This window comes from Pseudophryne corroboree, unplaced genomic scaffold (genome assembly GCF_028390025.1).
Source record: "Pseudophryne corroboree isolate aPseCor3 unplaced genomic scaffold, aPseCor3.hap2 scaffold_555, whole genome shotgun sequence".
Lineage (NCBI taxonomy): Eukaryota > Metazoa > Chordata > Amphibia > Anura > Myobatrachidae > Pseudophryne > Pseudophryne corroboree.
This window is the reverse complement of record NW_026970155.1, coordinates 58,025-75,682: the sequence shown is the minus strand read 5'-3', so window position 1 is coordinate 75,682 and position 17,658 is coordinate 58,025. Positions and strand designations below refer to the sequence as shown.

Here is a 17,658-nt window from a genome sequence, read left to right as displayed (position 1 = left end):
AAGGCTGCCTAATACTGAAGCACCCCCAAACAACAAACCAAATGCAACAACTAGTGCAAGCATTCCTGGGGGAAGGCCTGCCGCAGATGGATTTGCATATGGTGATGTCATCCAAGCAGTGGGTCAAAGTTGGCTTCAACCCTCGTCTGCATATGAAAAGAGAAAAGGGGCGTGCAGGGCATGGTGGCCTTTTGCGGCGCTTGGCTGACCCCTAGTTTGCATTAAACACCTCCACCCTCCTTTGGTGTGGGGCTCATGTTGGCTATGCCCCAGCCCCTGAAGCATTCAAGCTGATTTCTTGCAGCAGCTGGGCACTGTAACAGCTCCAGAGCTGCTCTGTAAGGCAAGTAAAAGGGTGTGGGCCCTGCAGCACTACCTGTAGTTCGCATTGTGCGTTGGAAGGCACAAAGTAAGCAGACAGGAGGAGAAGTCAGGATAGTGCGCAAGGGCATAGAAGGGAGCGGCTCAAGAAAAGAGAAGTGGAAACAGACAGCAAACTAGGCTGGAGAGAGACCTGAGACAAAGAGATCTGAATTATACGAGAGCCGACCAGGGGAAACACAAATTATGCAGTCAAGTTTCCCACATTTGGGGAAATCGCAGGAGCAGCACACCCAGAGCAATGGGTGAGCCTTGCCCTGGGAGAAGCACCTTCATGATCATAGTATCTCACCTGGCAGGTAAGTAGGAGTTGGGCTAGAGCTGGGGAGGGTCGCTGCTCGGGTACCCCCCTGTAAAGTGAAGGAGATCCAACTGAGGCAGCACAAGGGAACTCTCGAAAGAAGAACAAGGCTAGAGGAAAATCTGAGACAAAGAAATCTGACTTTTACCAGAGCTGACCAGAGGAAAGCACAAACACAGTCCCCCACTACCACAAATAATGCAGTCAAGTTTCCCACATTTGGGGAAATCACAGGGGTCAGCATACCCAAAATGCAATGAATGAACCTCACCCTGGGAGAAAAATCTTCATGACCATGGTATCTCCTATGCAAAATAAGCATGATTTGGAATAGGGCTGGGGAGGGCCGCTGCTCATGCACATCTCTGTCAAGTAAAGGAGATTCAACTGAGGCAGCACAAGGGAACTCTCATCTTGGGTCAACAACTGCAGGGAGAACACATATTTTCAGATGAACACGGGAGGGCAGAAGGCTGCCTAATACTGAAGCACCCCCAAACAACAAACCAAATGCAACAACTAGTGCAAGCATTCCTGGGGGAAGTTCTGCAGAAGACGGATTTGCATACGGTGATGTCATCCAAGCAGTGGGTCAAAGTTGGCTTCAACCCTCATCTGCATATGAAAAGAGAAAAGGGGCGTGCAGGGCATAGCGGCCTTTTGCGGTGCTTGGATGACCCGTAGTTCGCATTAAACACCTCCACCCTCCTTTGGTGTGGGGCTCATGTTGGCCATGCCCCATCCCCTGAAGCATTCAAGCTGATTTCTTGCAGCAGCTGGGTACTGTAACAGCTCCAGAGCTGCTCTGTAAGGCAAGTAAAAGGGTGTGGGCCCTGCAGCACTACCTGTAGTTTGCATTGTGCATTGGAAGGCACAAAGTAAGCAGACGGGAGGAGAAGTCAGGATAGTGCACAAGGGTATAGAAGGGAGCGGCTGAAGAAAAGAGAAGTGGAAACAGACAGCAAACTAGGCTGGAGAGAGACCTGAGACAAAGAGATCTGAATTATACGAGAGCCGACCAGGGGAAACACAAATTATGCAGTCAAGTTTCCCACATTTGGGGAAATTGCAGGAGCAGCACACCCAGAGTACAATGGGTGAGCCTTGCCCTGGGAGAAGCACCTTCATGATCATAGTATCTCACCTGGCAGGTAAGTAGGAGTTGGGCTAGAGCTGGGGAGGGTCGCTGCTCGGGTACCCCCCTGTAAAGTGAAGGAGATCCAACTGAGGCAGCACAAGGGAACTCTCGAAAGAAGAACAAGGCTAAAGGAAAATCTGAGACAAAGAAATCTGACTTTTACCAGAGCTGACCAGAGGAAAGCACAAACACAGTCTCCCACTACCACAAATAATGCAGTCAAGTTTCCCACATTTGGGGAAATCACAGGGGTCAGCATACCCAAAATGCAATGAATGAACCTCACCCTGGGAGAAAAATCTTCATGACCATGGTATCTCCTATGCAAAATAAGTATGATTTGGAATAGGGCTGGGGAGGGCCGCTGCTCATGCACATCTCTGTCAAGTAAAGGAGATTCAACTGAGGCAGCACAAGGGAACTCTCATCTTGGGACAACAACTGCAGGGAGAACACATATTTTCAGATGAACATGGGAGGGCAGAAGGCTGCCTAATACTGAAGCACCCCCAAACAACAAACCAAATGCAACAACTAGTGCAAGCATTCCTGGGGGAAGTTCTGCAGAAGACGGATTTGCATACGGTGATGTCATCCAAGCAGTGGGTCAAAGTTGGCTTCAACCCTCATCTGCATATGAAAAGAGAAAAGGGGCGTGCAGGGCATGGCGGCCTTTTGCGGTGCTTGGATGACCCCTAGTTCGCATTAAACACCTCCACCCTCCTTTGGTGTGGGGCTCATGTTGGCCATGCCCCATCCCCTGAAGCATTCAAGCTGATTTCTTGCAGCAGCTGGGCACTGTAACAGCTCCAGAGCTGCTCTGTAAGGCAAGTAAAAGGGTGTGGGCCCTGCAGCACTACCTGTAGTTTGCATTGTGCATTGGAAGGCACAAAGTAAGCAGACGGGAGGAGAAGTCAGGATAGTGCACAAGGGTATAGAAGGGAGCGGCTGAAGAAAAGAGAAGTGGAAACAGACAGCAAACTAGGCTGGAGAGAGACCTGTGACAAAGAGATCTGAATTATACGAGAGCCGACCAGGGGAAACACAAATTATGCAGTCAAGTTTCCCACATTTGGGGAAATCGCAGGAGCAGCACACCCAGAGTACAATGGGTGAGCCTTGCCCTGGGAGAAGCACCTTCATGATCATAGTATCTCACCTGGCAGGTAAGTAGGAGTTGGGCTAGAGCTGGGGAGGGTCGCTGCTCGGGTACCCCCCTGTAAAGTGAAGGAGATCCAACTGAGGCAGCACAAGGGAACTCTCGAAAGAAGAACAAGGCTAAAGGAAAATCTGAGACAAAGAAATCTGACTTTTACCAGAGCTGACCAGAGGAAAGCACAAACACAGTCTCCCACTACCACAAATAATGCAGTCAAGTTTCCCACATTTGGGGAAATCACAGGGGTCAGCATACCCAAAATGCAATGAATGAACCTCACCCTGGGAGAAAAATCTTCATGACCATGGTATCTCCTATGCAAAATAAGTATGATTTGGAATAGGGCTGGGGAGGGCCGCTGCTCATGCACATCTCTGTCAAGTAAAGGAGATTCAACTGAGGCAGCACAAGGGAACTTTCATCTGGGGACAACAACTGCAGGGAGAACACATATTTTCAGATGAACATGGGAGGGCAGAAGGCTGCCTAATACTGAAGCACCCCCAAACAACAAACCAAATGCAACAACTAGTCCAAGCATTCCTGGGGGAAGTTCTGCAGAAGACGGATTTGCATACGGTGATGTCATCCAAGCAGTGGGTCAAAGTTGGCTTCAACCCTCATCTGCATATGAAAAGAGAAAAGGGGCGTGCAGGGCATGGTGGCCTTTTGCGGTGCTTGGATGACCCCTAGTTCGCATTAAACACCTCCACCCTCCTTTGGTGTGGGGCTCATGTTGGCCATGCCCCATCCCCTGAAGCATTCAAGCTGATTTCTTGCAGCAGCTGGGCACTGTAACAGCTCCAGAGCTGCTCTGTAAGGCAAGTAAAAGGGTGTGGGCCCTGCAGCACTACCTGTAGTTTGCATTGTGCATTGGAAGGCACAAAGTAAGCAGATGGGAGGAGAAGTCAGGATAGTGCACAAGGGTATAGAAGGGAGCGGCTGAAGAAAAGAGAAGTGGAAACAGACAGCAAACTAGGCTGGAGAGAGACCTGAGACAAAGAGATCTGAATTATACGAGAGCCGACCAGGGGAAACACAAATTATGCAGTCAAGTTTCCCACATTTGGGGAAATCGCAGGGGCAGCACACCCAGAGTGCAATGGGTGAGCCTTGCCCTGGGAGAAGCACCTTCATGATCATAGTATCTCACCTGGCAGGTAAGTAGGAGTTGGGCTAGAGCTGGGGAAAGTCGCTGTTCGGGCACCCCCCTGTCAAGTGAAAGAGATCCAACTGAGGCAGCACAAGGGAACTCTCGAAAGAAGAACAAGGCTAGAGGAAGATCTGAGACAAAGAAATCTGACTTTTTCCAGAGCTGACCAGAGGAAAGCACAAACACAGTCCCCCACTACCACAAATAATGCAGTCGAGTTTCCCACATTTGGGGAAATCACAGGGGTCAGCATACCCAAAATGCAATGAATGAACCTCACCCTGGGAGAACAATCTTCATGACCATGGTATCTCCTATGCAAAATAAGTATGATTTGGGATAGGGCTGGGGAGGGCCGCTGCTCATGCACATCTCTGTCAAGTAAAGGAGATTCAACTGAGGCAGCACAAGGAAACTCTCATCTGGGGACAACAACTGCAGGGAGAACACATATTTTCAGATGAACATGGGAGGGCAGAAGGCTGCCTAATACTGAAGCACCCCCAAACAACAAACCAAATGCAACAACTAGTACAAGCATTCCTGGGGGAAGTTCTGCAGAAGACGGAATTGCATACGGTGATGTCATCCAAGCAGTGGGCCAAAGTTGGCTGGAACCCTCATCTGCATATGAAAAGAGAAAAGGGGTATGCAGGGCATGGCGGCCTTTTGCGGCGCTTGGATGACCCTTAGTTCGCATTAAACACCCCCACCCTCCTTCGGTGTGGGGCTCATGTTGGCCATGCCCCATCCCCTGAAGCATTCAAGCTGATTTCTTGCAGCAGCTTGGCACTGTAACAGCTCCAGAGCTGTTCTGTTAGGCAAGTAAAAGGGTGTGGGCCCTGCAGCACTACCTGTAGTTTGCATTGCGCATTGGAAGGCACAAAGTAAGCAGACAGGAGGAGAAGTCAGGATAGTGCACAAGGGTATAAAAGGGAGCGGCTCAAGAAAAGAGAAGTTGAAACAGACAGCAAACTAGGCTGGAGAGAGACCTGAGACAAAGAGATCTGAATTATACGAGACCTGACCAGGGGAAACACAAATTATGCAGTCAAGTTTCCCACATTTGGGGAAATCGCAGGGGCAGCACACCCAGAGTGCAATGGGTGAGCCTTGCCCTGGGAGAAGCACCTTCATGATCATAGTATCTCACCTGGCAGGTAAGTAGGAGTTGGGCTAGAGCTGGGGAGGGTCGCTGCTCGGGCACCCCCCTGTCAAGTGAAGGAGATCCAACTGAGGCAGCACAAGGAAACTCTCGAAAGAAGAACAAGGCTAGAGGAAGATCTGAGACAAAGAAATTTGACTTTTACCAGAGCTGACCAGAGGAAAACACAAACACAGTCCCCCACTACCAACAAATAAAGCAGTCGCGTTTCCCACATTTGGGGAAATCACAGGGGTCAGCATACCCAGAATGCAATGAATGAACCTCACCCTGGGAGAGTAATCTTCATGACCATGGTATCTCCTATGCAAAATAAGTATGATTTGGGATAGGGCTGGGGAGGGCCGCTGCTCATGCACATCTCTGTCAAGTAAAGGAGATTCAACTGAGGCAGCACAAGGGAACTCTCATCTGGGGACAACAACTGCAGGGAGAACACATATTTTCAGATGAACATGGGAGGGCAGAAGGCTGCCTAATACTGAAGCACCCCCAAACAACAAACCAAATGCAACAACTAGTGCAAGCATTCCTGGGGTAAGTTCTGCAGAAGACGGATTTGCATACGGTGATGTCATCCAAGCAGTGGGTCAAAGTTGGCTTCAACCCTCATCTGCATATGAAAAGAGAAAAGGGGCGTGCAGGGCATGGCGGCCTTTTGCGATGCTTGGATGACCCCTAGTTCGCATTAAACACCCCCACCCTCCTTTGGTGTGGGGCTCATGTTGGCCATGCCCCATCCCCTGAAGCATTCAAGCTGATTTATTGCAGCAGCTGGGCACTGTAACAGCTCCAGAGCTGCTCTGAACGGCAAGTAAAAGGGTGTGGGCCCTGCAGCACTACCTGTAGTTTGCATTGTGCATTGGAAGGCACAAAGTAAGCAGACGTGAGAAGTCAGGATAGTGCGCAAGGGCATAGAAGGGAGCGGCTCAAGAAAAGAGAAGTTGAAACAGACAGCAAACTAGGCTGGAGAGAGACCTGAGACAAAGAGATCTGAATTATACGAGAGCCGACCAGGGGAAACACAAATTATGCAGTCAAGTTTCCCACATTTGGGGAAATCGCAGGAGCAGCACACCCAGAGTGCAATGGGTGAGCCTTGCCCTGGGAGAAGCACCTTCCTGATTATAGTATCTCACCTGGCAGGTAAGTAGGAGTTGGGCTAGAGCTTGGGAGGGTCGCTGCTCGGGCACCCCCCTGTCAAGTGAAGGAGATCCAACTGAGGCAGCACAAGGAAACTCTCGAAAGAAGAACAAGGCTAGAGGAAGATCTGAGACAAAGAAATCTGACTTTTACCAGAGCTGACCAGAGGAAAGCACAAACACAGTCCCCCACTACCACAAATAATGCAGTCGAGTTTCCCAAATTTGGGGAAATCACAGGGGTCAGCATACCCAGAATGCAATGAATGAACCTCACCCTGGGAGAACAATCTTCATGACCATGGTATCTCCTATGCAAAATAAGTATGATTTGGGATAGGGCTGGGGAGGGCCGCTGCTCAGGCACATCTCTGTCAAGTAAAGGAGATTCAACTGAGGCAGCACAAGGGAACTCTCATCTGGGGACAACAACTGCAGGGAGAACACATATTTTCAGATGAACATGGGAGGACAGAAGGCTGCCTAATACTGAAGCACCCCCAAACAACAAACCAAATGCAACAACTAGTAAAAGCATTCCTGGGTGAAGGTCTGCAGAAGACGGATTTGCATACGGTGATGTCATCCAAGCAGTGGGCCAAAGTTGGCTGGAACCCTCATCTGCATATGAAAAGAGAAAAGGGTTATGCAGGGCATGGCGGCCTTTTGCGGCGCTTGGATGACCCCTAGTTCGCATTAAACACCTCCACCCTCCTTCGGTGTGGGGCTCATGTTGGCTATGCCCCAGCCCCTGAAGCATTCAAGCTGATTTCTTGCAGCAGCTGGGCACTGTAACAGCTCCAGAGCTGCTCTGTAAGGCAACTAAAAGGGTGTGGGCCCTGCAGCACTACCTGTAGTTCGCATTGTGCGTAGGAAGGCACAAAGTAAGCAGACGGGAGAAGTCAGGATAGTGCGCAAGGGCATAGAAGGGAGCGGCTCAAGAAAAGAGAAGTGGAAACAGACAGCAAACTAGGCTGGAGAGAGACCTGAGACAAAGAGATCTGAATTATACGAGAGCCGACCAGGGGAAACACAAATTATGCAGTCAAGTTTCCCACATTTGGGGAAATCGCAGGGGCAGCACACCCAGAGTGCAATGGGTGAGCCTTGCCCTGGGAGAAGCACCTTCATGATCATAGTATCTCACCTGGCAGGTAAGTAGGAGTTGGGCAAGAGCTGGGGAGGGTCGCTGCTCGGGCACCCCCCTGTCAAGTGAAGGAGATCCAACTGAGGCAGCACAAAGGAACTCTCGAAAGAAGAACAAGGCTAGAGGAAGATCTGAGACAAAGAAATCTGACTTTTACCAGAGCTGACCAGAAGAAAGCACAAACACAGTCCCCCCACTACCAACAAATAAAAGCAGTCGCGTTTCCCACATTTGGGGAAATCACAGGGGTCAGCATACCCAGAATGCAATGAATGAACCTCACCCTGGGAGAGTAATCTTCATGACCATGGTATCTCCTATGCAAAATAAGTATGATTTGGGATAGGGCTGGGGAGGGCCGCTGCTCATGCACATCTCTGTCAAGTAAAGGAGATTCAACTGAGGCAGCACAAGGGAACTCTCATCTGGGGACAACAACTGCAGGGAGAACACATATTTTCAGATGAACATGGGAGGGCAGAAGGCTGCCTAATACTGAAGCACCCCCAAACAACAAACCAAATGCAACAACTAGTGCAAGCATTCCTGGGGGAAGGCCTGCAGCAGATGGATTTGCATACGGTGATGTCATCCAAGCAGTGGGTCAAAGTTGGCTTCAACCCTCGTCTGCATATGAAAAGAGAAAAGGGGCGTGCAGGGCATGGCGGCCTTTTGCGACGCTTGGATGACCCCTAGTTCGCATTAAACACCTCCACCCTCCTTCGGTGTGGGGCTCATGTTGGCTATGCCCCAGCCCCTGAAGCATTCAAGCTGATTTCTTGCAGCAGCTGGGCACTGTAACAGCTCCAGAGCTGCTCTGTACGGCAAGTAAAAGGGTGTGGGCCCTGCAGCACTACCTGTAGTTTGCATTGTGCATTGGAAGGCACAAAGAAAGCAGACAGGAGGAGAAGTCAGGATAGTGCACAAGGGTATAAAAGGGAGGGGCTCATGAAAAAAGAAGTGGAAACAGACAGCAAATTAGGCTGGAGAGAGACCTGAGACAAAGAGATCTGAATTATACGAGAGCCGACCAGGGGAAACACAAATTATGCAGTCAAGCTTCCCACATTTGGGGAAATCAGAGTGCAATGGGTGAGCCTTGCCCTGGGAGAAGCACCTTCATGATCATAGTATCTCACCTGGCAGGTAAGTAGGAGTTGGGCTAGAGCTGGGGAGGGTCGCTGCTCGGGCACCCCCCTGTCAAGTGAAAGAGATCCAACTGAGGCAGCACAAGGGAACGCTCGAAAGAAGAACAAGGCTAGAGGAAGATCTGAGACAAAGAAATCTGACTTTTACCAGAGCTGACCAGAGGAAAGCACAAACACAGTCCCCCACTACCACAAATAATGCAGTCGAGTTTCCCACATTTGGGGAAATCACAGGGGTCAGCATACCCAGAATACAATGAATGAACCTCACCCTGGGAGAACAATCTTCATGACCATGGTATCTCCTATGCAAAATAAGTATGATTTGGGATAGGGCTGGGGAGGGCCGCTGCTCAGGCACATCTCTGTCAAGTAAAGGAGATTCAACTGAGGCAGCACAAGGGAACTCTCATCTGGGGACAACAACTGCAGGGAGAACACATATTTTCAGATGAACATGGGAGGGCAGAAGGCTGCTTAATACTGAAGCACCCCCAAACAACAAACCAAATGCAACAACTAGTGCAAGCATTCCTGGGGGAAGGCCTGCAGCAGATGGATTTGCATACGGTGATGTCATCCAAGCAGTGGGTCAAAGTTGGCTTCAACCCTCGTCTGCATATGAAAAGAGAAAAGGGGCGTGCAGGGCATGGCGGCCTTTTGCGGCGCTTGGATGACCCCTAGTTCACATTAAACACCTCCACCCTCCTTCGGTGTGGGGCTCATGTTGGCTATGCCCCAGCCCCTAAAGCATTCAAGCTGATTTCTTGCAGCAGCTGGGCACTGTAACAGCTCCAGAGCTGCTCTGTACGGCAAGTAAAAGGGTGTGGGCCCTGCAGCACTACCTGTAGTTTGCATTGTGCATTGGAAGGCACAAAGTAAGCAGACAGGAGGAGAAGTCAGGATAGTGCACAAGGGTATAAAAGGGAGGGGCCCATGAAAAAAGAAGTGGAAACAGACAGCAAACTAGGCTGGAGAGAGACCTGAGACAAAGAGATCTGAATTATACGAGAGCTGACCAGGGGAAACACAAATTATGCAGTCAAGCTTCCCACATTTGGGGAAATCGCAGGGGCACCACACCCAGAGTGCAATGGGTGAGCCTTGCCCTGGGAGAAGCACCTTCATGATCAAAGTATCTCACCTGGCAGGTAAGTAGGAGTTGGGCTAGAGCTGAGGAGGGTCGCTGCTCTGGCACCCCCCTGTCAAGTGAAAGAGATCCAACTGAGGCAGCACAAGGGAACTCTCGAAAGAAGAACAAGGCTAGAGGAAGATCTGAGACAAATAAATCTGACTTTTACCAGAGCTGTCCAGAGGAAAGCACAAACACAGTCCCCCACTACCACAAATAATGCAGTCGAGTTTCCCACATTTGGGGAAATCACAGGGGTCAGCATACCCAGAATGCAATGAATGAACCTCACCCTGGGAGAACAATCTTCATGACCATGGTATCGCCTATGCAAAATAAGTATGATTTTGGATAGGGCTGGGGAGGGCCGCTGCTCAGGCACATCTCTGTCAAGTAAAGGAGATTCAACTGAGGCAGCACAAGGGAACTCTCATCTGGGGACAACAACTGCAGGGAGAACACATATTTCCAGATAAACATGGGAGGGCAGAAGGCTGCCTAATACTGAAGCACCCCCAAACAACAAACCAAATGCAACAACTAGTACAAGCATTCCTGGGGGAAGGCCTGCAGCAGATGGATTTGCATATGGTGATGTCATCCAAGCAGTGGGTCAAAGTTGGCTTCAAAGAGAAAAGGGGCGTGCAGGGCATGGCGGCCTTTTGCGGCGCTTGGATGACCCCTAGTTCGCATTAAACACCTCCACCCTCCTTCGGTGTGGGGCTCATGTTGGCTATGCCCCAGCCCCTGAAGCATTCAAGCTGATTTCTTGCAGCAGCTGGGCACTGTAACAGCTCCAGAGCTGCTCTGAACGGCAAGTAAAAGGGTGTGGGCCCTGCAGCACTACCTGTAGTTTGCATTGTGCATTGGAAGGCACAAAGTAAGCAGACGGGAGAAGTCAGGATAGTGCGCAAGGGCATAGAAGGGAGCGGCTCAAGAAAAGAGAAGTTGAAACAGACAGCAAACTAGGCTGGAGAGAGACCTGAGACAAAGAGATCTGAATTATATGAGAGCCGACCAGGGGAAACACAAATTATGCAGTCAAGTTTCCCACATTTGGGGAAATCGCAGGAGCAGCACACCCAGAGTGCAATGGGTGAGCCTTGCCCTGGGAGAAGCACTTACATGATCATAGTATCTCACCTGCCAGGTAAGTAGAAGTTGGGCTAGAGCTGGGGAGGGTCGCTGCTCGGGTACCACCCTGTCAAGTGAAGGAGATCCAACTGAGGCAGCACAAGGGAACTCTCGAAAGAAGAACAAGGCTAGAGGAAGATCTGAGACAAATAAATCTGACTTTTACCAGAGCTGACCAGAGGAAAGCACAAACACAGTCCCCCACTACCACAAATAATGCAGTCGAGTTTCCCACATTTGGGGAAATCACAGGGGTCAGCATACCCAGAATGCAATGAATGAACCTCACCCTGGGAGAACAATCTTCATGACCATGGTATCTCCTATGCAAAATAAGTATGATTTGGGATAGGGCTGGGGAGGGCCGCTGCTCAGGCACATCTCTGTCAAGTAAAGGAGATTCAACTGAGGCAGCACAAGGGAACTCTCATCTGGGGACAACAACTGCAGGGAGAACACAAATTTTCAGATGAACATGGGAGGGCAGAAGGCTGCCTAATAATGAAGCACCCCCAAACAACAAACCAAATGCAACAACTAGTGCAAGCATTCCTGGGGGAAGGCCTGCAGCAGATGGATTTGCATACGGTGATGTCATCCAAGCAGTGGGTCAAACAACAAACCAAATGCAACAACTAGTGCAAGCATTCCTGGGGGAAGGCCTGCAGCAGATGGATTTGCATACGGTGATGTCATCCAAGCAGTGGGTCAAAGTTGGCTTCAACCCTCGTCTGCATATGAAAAGAGAAAAGGGGCGTGCAGGGCATGGCGGCCTTTTGCGGTGCTTGGATGACCCCTAGTTCGCATTAAACACCTCCACCCTCCTTCGGTGTGGGGCTCATGTTGGCTATGCCCCAGCCCCTGAAGCATTCAAGCTGATTTCTTGCAGCAGCTGGGCACTGTAACAGCTCCAGAGCTGCTCTGTACGGCAAGTAAAAGGGTGTGGGCCCTGCAGCACTACCTGTAGTTTGCATTGTGCATTGGAAGGCACAAAGTAAGCAGGCAAGGTCCAGAGAACAGTTAGAGGTCGGAGTAGCACTATCTCAAGTAGTACTACGACAGCACGGATGGATTCTAAATATTCCAAAATCGCAGCTGATTCCGACGACACGTCTGCTGTTCCTAGGGATGATTCTGGACACAGTACAGAAAAAGGTGTTTCTCCCGGAGGAGAAAGCCAAGGAGTTATCCGACATAGTCAGGAACCTCCTAAGACCAGGCCAAGTGTCAGTACAATGCACAATGGTCCTGGGAAAGATGGTGGCTTCTTACGAAGCGATTCCATTCGGCAGATTCCATGCAAGAACTTTTCAGTGGGATCTGCTGGACAAATGGTCCGGATCGCATCTTCAAATGCATCAGCGGATAACCCTGTCTCCAAGGACAAGGATGTCTCTCCTGTGGTGGTTACAGAGTGCTCATCTCCTAGAGGGCCGCAGATTCGGCATTCAGGATTGGGTCCTGGTGACCACGGATGCCAGCCTGAGAGGCTGGGGAGCAGTCACACAGGGAAGAAATTTCCTGGGCTTGTGGTCAAGCATGGAAACGTCACTTCACATAAATATCCTGGAACTAAGGGCCATTTACAATGCCCTAAGTCAGGCAAGACCTCTGCTTCAGGGTCAGCCGGTGTTGATCCAGTCGGACAACATCACGGCAGTCGCCCACGTAAACAGACAGGGCGGCACAAGAAGCAGGAGGGCAATGATGGAAGTGGCAAGGATTCTTCGCTGGGCGGAGAATCATGTGATAGCACTGTCAGCAGTGTTCATTCCGGGAGTGGACAACTGGGAAGCAGACTTCCTCAGCAGACACGATCTTCACCCGGGGGAGTGGGGACTTCACCCAGAAGTCTTCCACATGATTGTGAACCGTTGGGAAAAACCAAAGGGTGGACATGATGGCGTCCCGCCTCAACAAAAAGCTGGACAGATATTGCGCCAGGTCAAGGGACCCTCAGGCAATAGCTGTGGACTCTCTGGTAACACCGTGGGTGTACCAGTCAGTGTATGTGTTCCCTCCTCTTCCTCTCATACCAAAAGTACTGAGAATCATAAGAAGGAGAGGAGTAAAGACTATACTCGTGGCTCCGGATTGGCCAAGAAGGACTTGGTACCCGGAAATTCAAGAGATGCTCACGGAAGACCCGTGGCCTCTACCTCTAAGAAAGGACCTGCTCCAGCAGGGACCATGTCTGTTCCAAGACTTACCGCGGCTGCGTTTGACGGCATGGCGGTTGAACGCCGGATCCTGAAGGAAAAAGGCATTCCGGATGAAGTCATCCCTACCCTGATCAAAGCCAGGAAGGATGTAACCATACAACATTATCACCGTATTTGGCGTAAATATGTTGCGTGGTGCGAGGCCAGGAAGGCCCCTACAGAGGAATTTCAACTGGGTCGTTTCCTGCATTTCCTGCAAACAGGACTGTCTATGGGCCTCAAATTAGGGTCCATTAAGGTTCAAATTTCGGCCCTGTCAATATTCTTCCAAAAAGAACTGGCTTCTGTTCCTGAAGTTCAGACGTTTGTCAAGGGAGTACTGCATATACAGCCTCCTTTTGTGCCTCCAGTGGCACCTTGGGATCTCAATATAGTTTTGGGATTCCTAAAATCACATTGGTTTGAACCACTCACCACTGTGGACTTAAAATATCTCACATGGAAAGTGGTAATGCTGTTAGCCCTGGCTTCAGCCAGGCGTGTCTCAGAATTGACCAAAACAAAAAACTGCAACAAACGAGCGCCTAATCATCAAAATAAAAAGTGAAAACCAATACGTGTTTCATAGAATTAAATAATCACAATTTTATGTTCCTGATAGTCTGCGCTTGCCGGAATACTATGTGTAGTATTGTGGTGATAGCATAGAAAAAGAACAAACGGCTGCGCTGAATATCAGGAACGAAACATGATGTACAGAGAGCCAACGTAAAAAATAACAATGTTTATTAATAAAACATATAAAAAGATTAATTGTCAAATAACCGGTGAAAAATATATACAAATATATATAAGAACAGTCACTAGACGTGAACTAGTGGTATATTGTAATGACTCAGCTTATTGGGGTGAAAAGTTCAGTGATTCACTTGTTAGATAGTTGATAAATACCAGGTGTGTTGGTAGGATCCTAATGAATAAAAAAGTCCCTCAGTTGAAATTGATATTCAATACCTTTCCAAAATGGGCTGGTAAGAGCCGAGCGTCCTCGGCTTCAATGTCCTGCAATGCCCATATACGCTGTGCAGCGGAAAGGAATGGACCGTCTCTCTCACAACCCGGTCGTGGCGGCGTGTGCGCTGAAGCCGCTGATGTCGGATGCTGTAGAAGGAGGGTGCAGCGGGGACCAAGGAACACCTGGAAGATTTCACCTGAGCTGAGTGTGGATAGGGGCGGGTCCTGACGCGTTTCGTCACGTTCACGTGACTTTCTCAAAGGTAGAATGTTCTTATATATATTTATATATATTTTTCACCGGTTATTTGACAATTAATCTTTTTATATGTTTTATTAATAAACATTGTTATTTTTTACGTTGGCTCTCTGTACATCGTGTCTCAGAATTGGCGGCTTTATCCTATAAAAGCCCTTACCTAATTTTTCATATGTGGTGCCTGCGGCTACTAGGGACTTGGAGGATTCCAAGTTGCTGGACGTAGTCAGGGCCCTGAAAATATATGTTTCCAGGACGGCTGGAGTCAGAAAATCTGATTCGCTGTTTATCCTGTATGCACCCAGCAAGCTGGGTGCTCCTGCTTCTAAGCAGACGATTGCTCGTTGGATTTGTAGTACAATTCAGCTTGCACATTCTGTGGCAGGCCTGCCACAGCCAAAATCTGTAAAAGCCCATTCCACACGGAAAGTGGGCTCATCTTGGGCGGCTGCCCGAGGGGTCTCGGCTTTACAACTTTGCCGAGCAGCTACTTGGTCAGGGGAAAACATGTTTGCTAAATTCTACAAATTTGATACCCTGGCTGAGGAGGACCTGGAGTTCTCTCATTCGGTGCTGCAGAGTCATCCGCACTCTCCCACCCGGTTGGGAGCTTTGGTATAATCCCCATGGTCCTTTCGGAGTCCCCAGCATCCACTAGGACGTTAGAGAAAATAAGAATTTACTTACCGATAATTCTATTTCTCATAGTCCATAGTGGATGCTGGGCGCCCATCCCAAGTGCGGATTGTCTGCATTACTTGTACATAGTTATTGTTACAAAAATCGGGTTATTGTTGTTGTGAGCCATCTTTTCAGAGGCTCCTTCTGTTATCATGCTGTTAACTGGGTTCAGATCACAAGTTGTACGGTGTGATTGGTGTGGCTGGTATGAGTCTTACCCGGGATTCAAAATCCTTCCTTATTGTGTACGCTCGTCCGGGCACAGTATCCTAACTGAGGCTTGGAGGAGGGTCATAGGGGGAGGAGCCAGTGCACACCAGCTAGTCCTAAAGCTTTTACTTTGTGCCCAGTCTCCTGCGGAGCCGCTATTCCCCATGGTCCTTTCGGAGTCCCCAGCATCCACTACGGACTATGAGAAATAGAATTATCGGTAAGTAAATTCTTATTTTCTGGACTGTGTCCAGGATCATCCTTAGGAATAGAAGACGTGTCGTCGGAATCAGCTGCGATTTTGGAATATTAAGAATCCAACCGTGCTGCCGCAACACTACTTGAGATAGTGCTACCCCGACTACCAACTGTTCCCTGGATCTTGCCCTTATCCGGAGATCGTCCAAGTAAGGGATAATTAAAACTCCCTTCCTTCGAAGGAGTATCATCATTTCGGCCATTACTTTGGTAAAGACCCGGGGTGCCGTGGACAAACCAAACGGCAGCGTCTGAAACTGATAGTGACAGTTCTGTACCACAAACCTGAGGTACCCTTGGTGAGAAGGGTAATTTGGGACATGGAGATAAGCATCCTTGATGTCCAGAGACACCATATAATCCCCTTCTTCCCGGTTTGCCATCACCGCTCTGAGTGACTCCATCTTGAATTTGAACCTTTGTATGTAAGTGTTCAAGGATTTCAGATTTAAATTAGGTCTCACCGAGCCGTCCGGCTTCGGTACCACAAACAGCGTGGAATAATACCCCTTTCCCTGTTGTAGGAGGGGTACCTTGATTATCACCTGCTGGGAATACAGCTTGTGAATGGCTTCCCATACCGCCTCCCTGTCGGAGGGAGACGTCGGTAAAGCAGACTTTAGGAAAACGGCGAAGGGGAGACGTCTCGAATTCCAATTTGTACCCCTGAGATACCACCTGAAGGATCCAGGGGTCCACCTGTGAGTGATCCCACTGCACGCTGAAATTTATGAGACGGGCCCCCACCGTTTCTGTTCCTGGGAACTGGCTGTTTGCTGCAGCCTTTTTCCTCTCCCTCTGCCACGGGGCAGAAATGAGGAGCCTTTTGCCCGCTTGCCCTTATGGGGCCCAAAGGACTGCGCCTGATAATACGGCGTCTTCTTATGTTGAGAGGCTACCTGGGGTAAAAATGTGGATTTCCCAGCCGTTGCCGTGGCCACCAGGTCTGTTAGACCTACCCCAAATAACTCCTCCCTTTTATAAGGCGATACTTCCATATGCCTTTTGGAATCAGCATCACCTGACCACTGTCTTGTCCATAACCCTCTTCTGGCAGAAATGGACAGCGCACTTACTCTTGATGCCAGTCGGCAAATATCCCTCTGTGCATCACGCATATATAGAAAGCATCTTTTAAATGCTCTATAGTCAGTAATATACTGTCCCTATCTAGGGTATCAATATTGTCAGTCAGGGAATCCGACCAAGCCACCCCAGCACTGCACATCCAGGCTGAGGCGATTGCTGGTCGCAGTATCACACCCGTGTGAGTGTATATACATTTTAGGATATTTTACTGCTTTCTGTCAGCAGGTTCCTTAAGGGCGGCCGTATCCGGGGACGGTAGTGCCACCTGTTTAGACAAGCGTGTGAGCGCTTTATTCACCCTAGGGGGTGTTTCCCAATGTGCCCTATCCTCTGGCGGGAAGGGGTATGATGCTAATAACTTTTTAGGAATTAACAGTTTTTATCGGGGGAAACCCACGCATCATCACACACTTCATTTAATTCCTCAGATGCAGGAAAAACTACAGGCAGTTTTTTCTCACCCAACATAATACCCTTTTTAGTGGTACTGGTATTATCAGAAATGTGTAAAAACATTTTCCATAGCCTCAATCATGTAACGTGTGGCCCTACTGGAAGTCACATTCGTCTCTTAATCGTCGACACTGGAATCAGTATCCGTGTCGGCGTCTGTATCTGCCATCTGCGGTAACGGGCGTTTTAGAGCCCCTGATGGCTTTTGAGACACCTGGACAGGCACAGGCTGAGTAGCCGGCTGTCTCATGTCATCAATCTTTTGTAAAGAGCTGACACTGTCACGTAATTCCTTCCATAAGCTCAGCCACTCAGGTGTCGACTCCCTAGGGGGTGACAACTCCATTACAGGCAATTGCTCCGCCTCCACACCATTTTCCTCCTCATACATGTCGACACAATCGTACCGACACACACACACACAGGGAATGCTCTGATAGAGGACAGGACCCCACTAGCCCTTTGGGGAGACAGAGGGAGAGTATGCCAGCACACACCAGAGCGCTATATATATATATATATATATACAGGG

The 17,658-nt window shown here is 49.4% G+C and overlaps 18 non-coding genes and 1 pseudogene across 18 annotated transcripts; all 19 read right to left on the bottom strand.

Moving 5' to 3' along the window:
* Positions 1–527: 527 nt before the first annotated feature.
* Positions 528–688, bottom strand: LOC135032892 (U1 spliceosomal RNA). The gene has a single exon (XR_010228362.1). It is a non-coding gene; the product is annotated as a U1 spliceosomal RNA (small nuclear RNA).
* A 152-nt stretch (positions 689–840) lies between these two features.
* On the bottom strand, positions 841–1,004 carry LOC135032944 (U1 spliceosomal RNA). The gene has a single exon (XR_010228406.1). It is a non-coding gene; the product is annotated as a U1 spliceosomal RNA (small nuclear RNA).
* A 674-nt stretch (positions 1,005–1,678) lies between these two features.
* On the bottom strand, positions 1,679–1,841 carry LOC135032859 (U1 spliceosomal RNA). The gene has a single exon (XR_010228335.1). It is a non-coding gene; the product is annotated as a U1 spliceosomal RNA (small nuclear RNA).
* Positions 1,842–1,993: 152 nt separating this feature from the next.
* Positions 1,994–2,157, bottom strand: LOC135032957 (U1 spliceosomal RNA). Its single transcript, XR_010228418.1, has one exon. It is a non-coding gene; the product is annotated as a U1 spliceosomal RNA (small nuclear RNA).
* Positions 2,158–2,831: 674 nt separating this feature from the next.
* LOC135032865 (U1 spliceosomal RNA) lies at positions 2,832–2,994 on the bottom strand. Its single transcript, XR_010228339.1, has one exon. It is a non-coding gene; the product is annotated as a U1 spliceosomal RNA (small nuclear RNA).
* Positions 2,995–3,146: 152 nt separating this feature from the next.
* Positions 3,147–3,310, bottom strand: LOC135032956 (U1 spliceosomal RNA). Its single transcript, XR_010228417.1, has one exon. It is a non-coding gene; the product is annotated as a U1 spliceosomal RNA (small nuclear RNA).
* Positions 3,311–3,984: 674 nt separating this feature from the next.
* Positions 3,985–4,147, bottom strand: LOC135032842 (U1 spliceosomal RNA). The gene has a single exon (XR_010228319.1). It is a non-coding gene; the product is annotated as a U1 spliceosomal RNA (small nuclear RNA).
* Positions 4,148–4,299: 152 nt separating this feature from the next.
* LOC135032931 (U1 spliceosomal RNA) lies at positions 4,300–4,463 on the bottom strand. The gene has a single exon (XR_010228394.1). It is a non-coding gene; the product is annotated as a U1 spliceosomal RNA (small nuclear RNA).
* A 674-nt stretch (positions 4,464–5,137) lies between these two features.
* Positions 5,138–5,300, bottom strand: LOC135032847 (U1 spliceosomal RNA). The gene has a single exon (XR_010228324.1). It is a non-coding gene; the product is annotated as a U1 spliceosomal RNA (small nuclear RNA).
* A 152-nt stretch (positions 5,301–5,452) lies between these two features.
* Positions 5,453–5,617, bottom strand: LOC135032853 (U1 spliceosomal RNA). The gene has a single exon (XR_010228330.1). It is a non-coding gene; the product is annotated as a U1 spliceosomal RNA (small nuclear RNA).
* A 671-nt stretch (positions 5,618–6,288) lies between these two features.
* On the bottom strand, positions 6,289–6,451 carry LOC135032873 (U1 spliceosomal RNA). Its single transcript, XR_010228346.1, has one exon. It is a non-coding gene; the product is annotated as a U1 spliceosomal RNA (small nuclear RNA).
* A 152-nt stretch (positions 6,452–6,603) lies between these two features.
* LOC135032918 (U1 spliceosomal RNA) lies at positions 6,604–6,767 on the bottom strand. Its single transcript, XR_010228382.1, has one exon. It is a non-coding gene; the product is annotated as a U1 spliceosomal RNA (small nuclear RNA).
* Positions 6,768–7,438: 671 nt separating this feature from the next.
* LOC135032841 (U1 spliceosomal RNA) lies at positions 7,439–7,601 on the bottom strand. Its single transcript, XR_010228318.1, has one exon. It is a non-coding gene; the product is annotated as a U1 spliceosomal RNA (small nuclear RNA).
* A 152-nt stretch (positions 7,602–7,753) lies between these two features.
* LOC135032880 (U1 spliceosomal RNA) lies at positions 7,754–7,920 on the bottom strand. Its single transcript, XR_010228353.1, has one exon. It is a non-coding gene; the product is annotated as a U1 spliceosomal RNA (small nuclear RNA).
* Positions 7,921–8,892: 972 nt separating this feature from the next.
* On the bottom strand, positions 8,893–9,056 carry LOC135032921 (U1 spliceosomal RNA). Its single transcript, XR_010228385.1, has one exon. It is a non-coding gene; the product is annotated as a U1 spliceosomal RNA (small nuclear RNA).
* A 674-nt stretch (positions 9,057–9,730) lies between these two features.
* On the bottom strand, positions 9,731–9,893 carry LOC135032893 (U1 spliceosomal RNA). The gene has a single exon (XR_010228363.1). It is a non-coding gene; the product is annotated as a U1 spliceosomal RNA (small nuclear RNA).
* A 152-nt stretch (positions 9,894–10,045) lies between these two features.
* LOC135032935 (U1 spliceosomal RNA) lies at positions 10,046–10,209 on the bottom strand. The gene has a single exon (XR_010228398.1). It is a non-coding gene; the product is annotated as a U1 spliceosomal RNA (small nuclear RNA).
* Positions 10,210–10,882: 673 nt separating this feature from the next.
* Positions 10,883–11,024, bottom strand: LOC135032840 (U1 spliceosomal RNA; annotated as a pseudogene).
* Positions 11,025–11,176: 152 nt separating this feature from the next.
* On the bottom strand, positions 11,177–11,340 carry LOC135032954 (U1 spliceosomal RNA). Its single transcript, XR_010228416.1, has one exon. It is a non-coding gene; the product is annotated as a U1 spliceosomal RNA (small nuclear RNA).
* Positions 11,341–17,658: the final 6,318 nt, after the last annotated feature.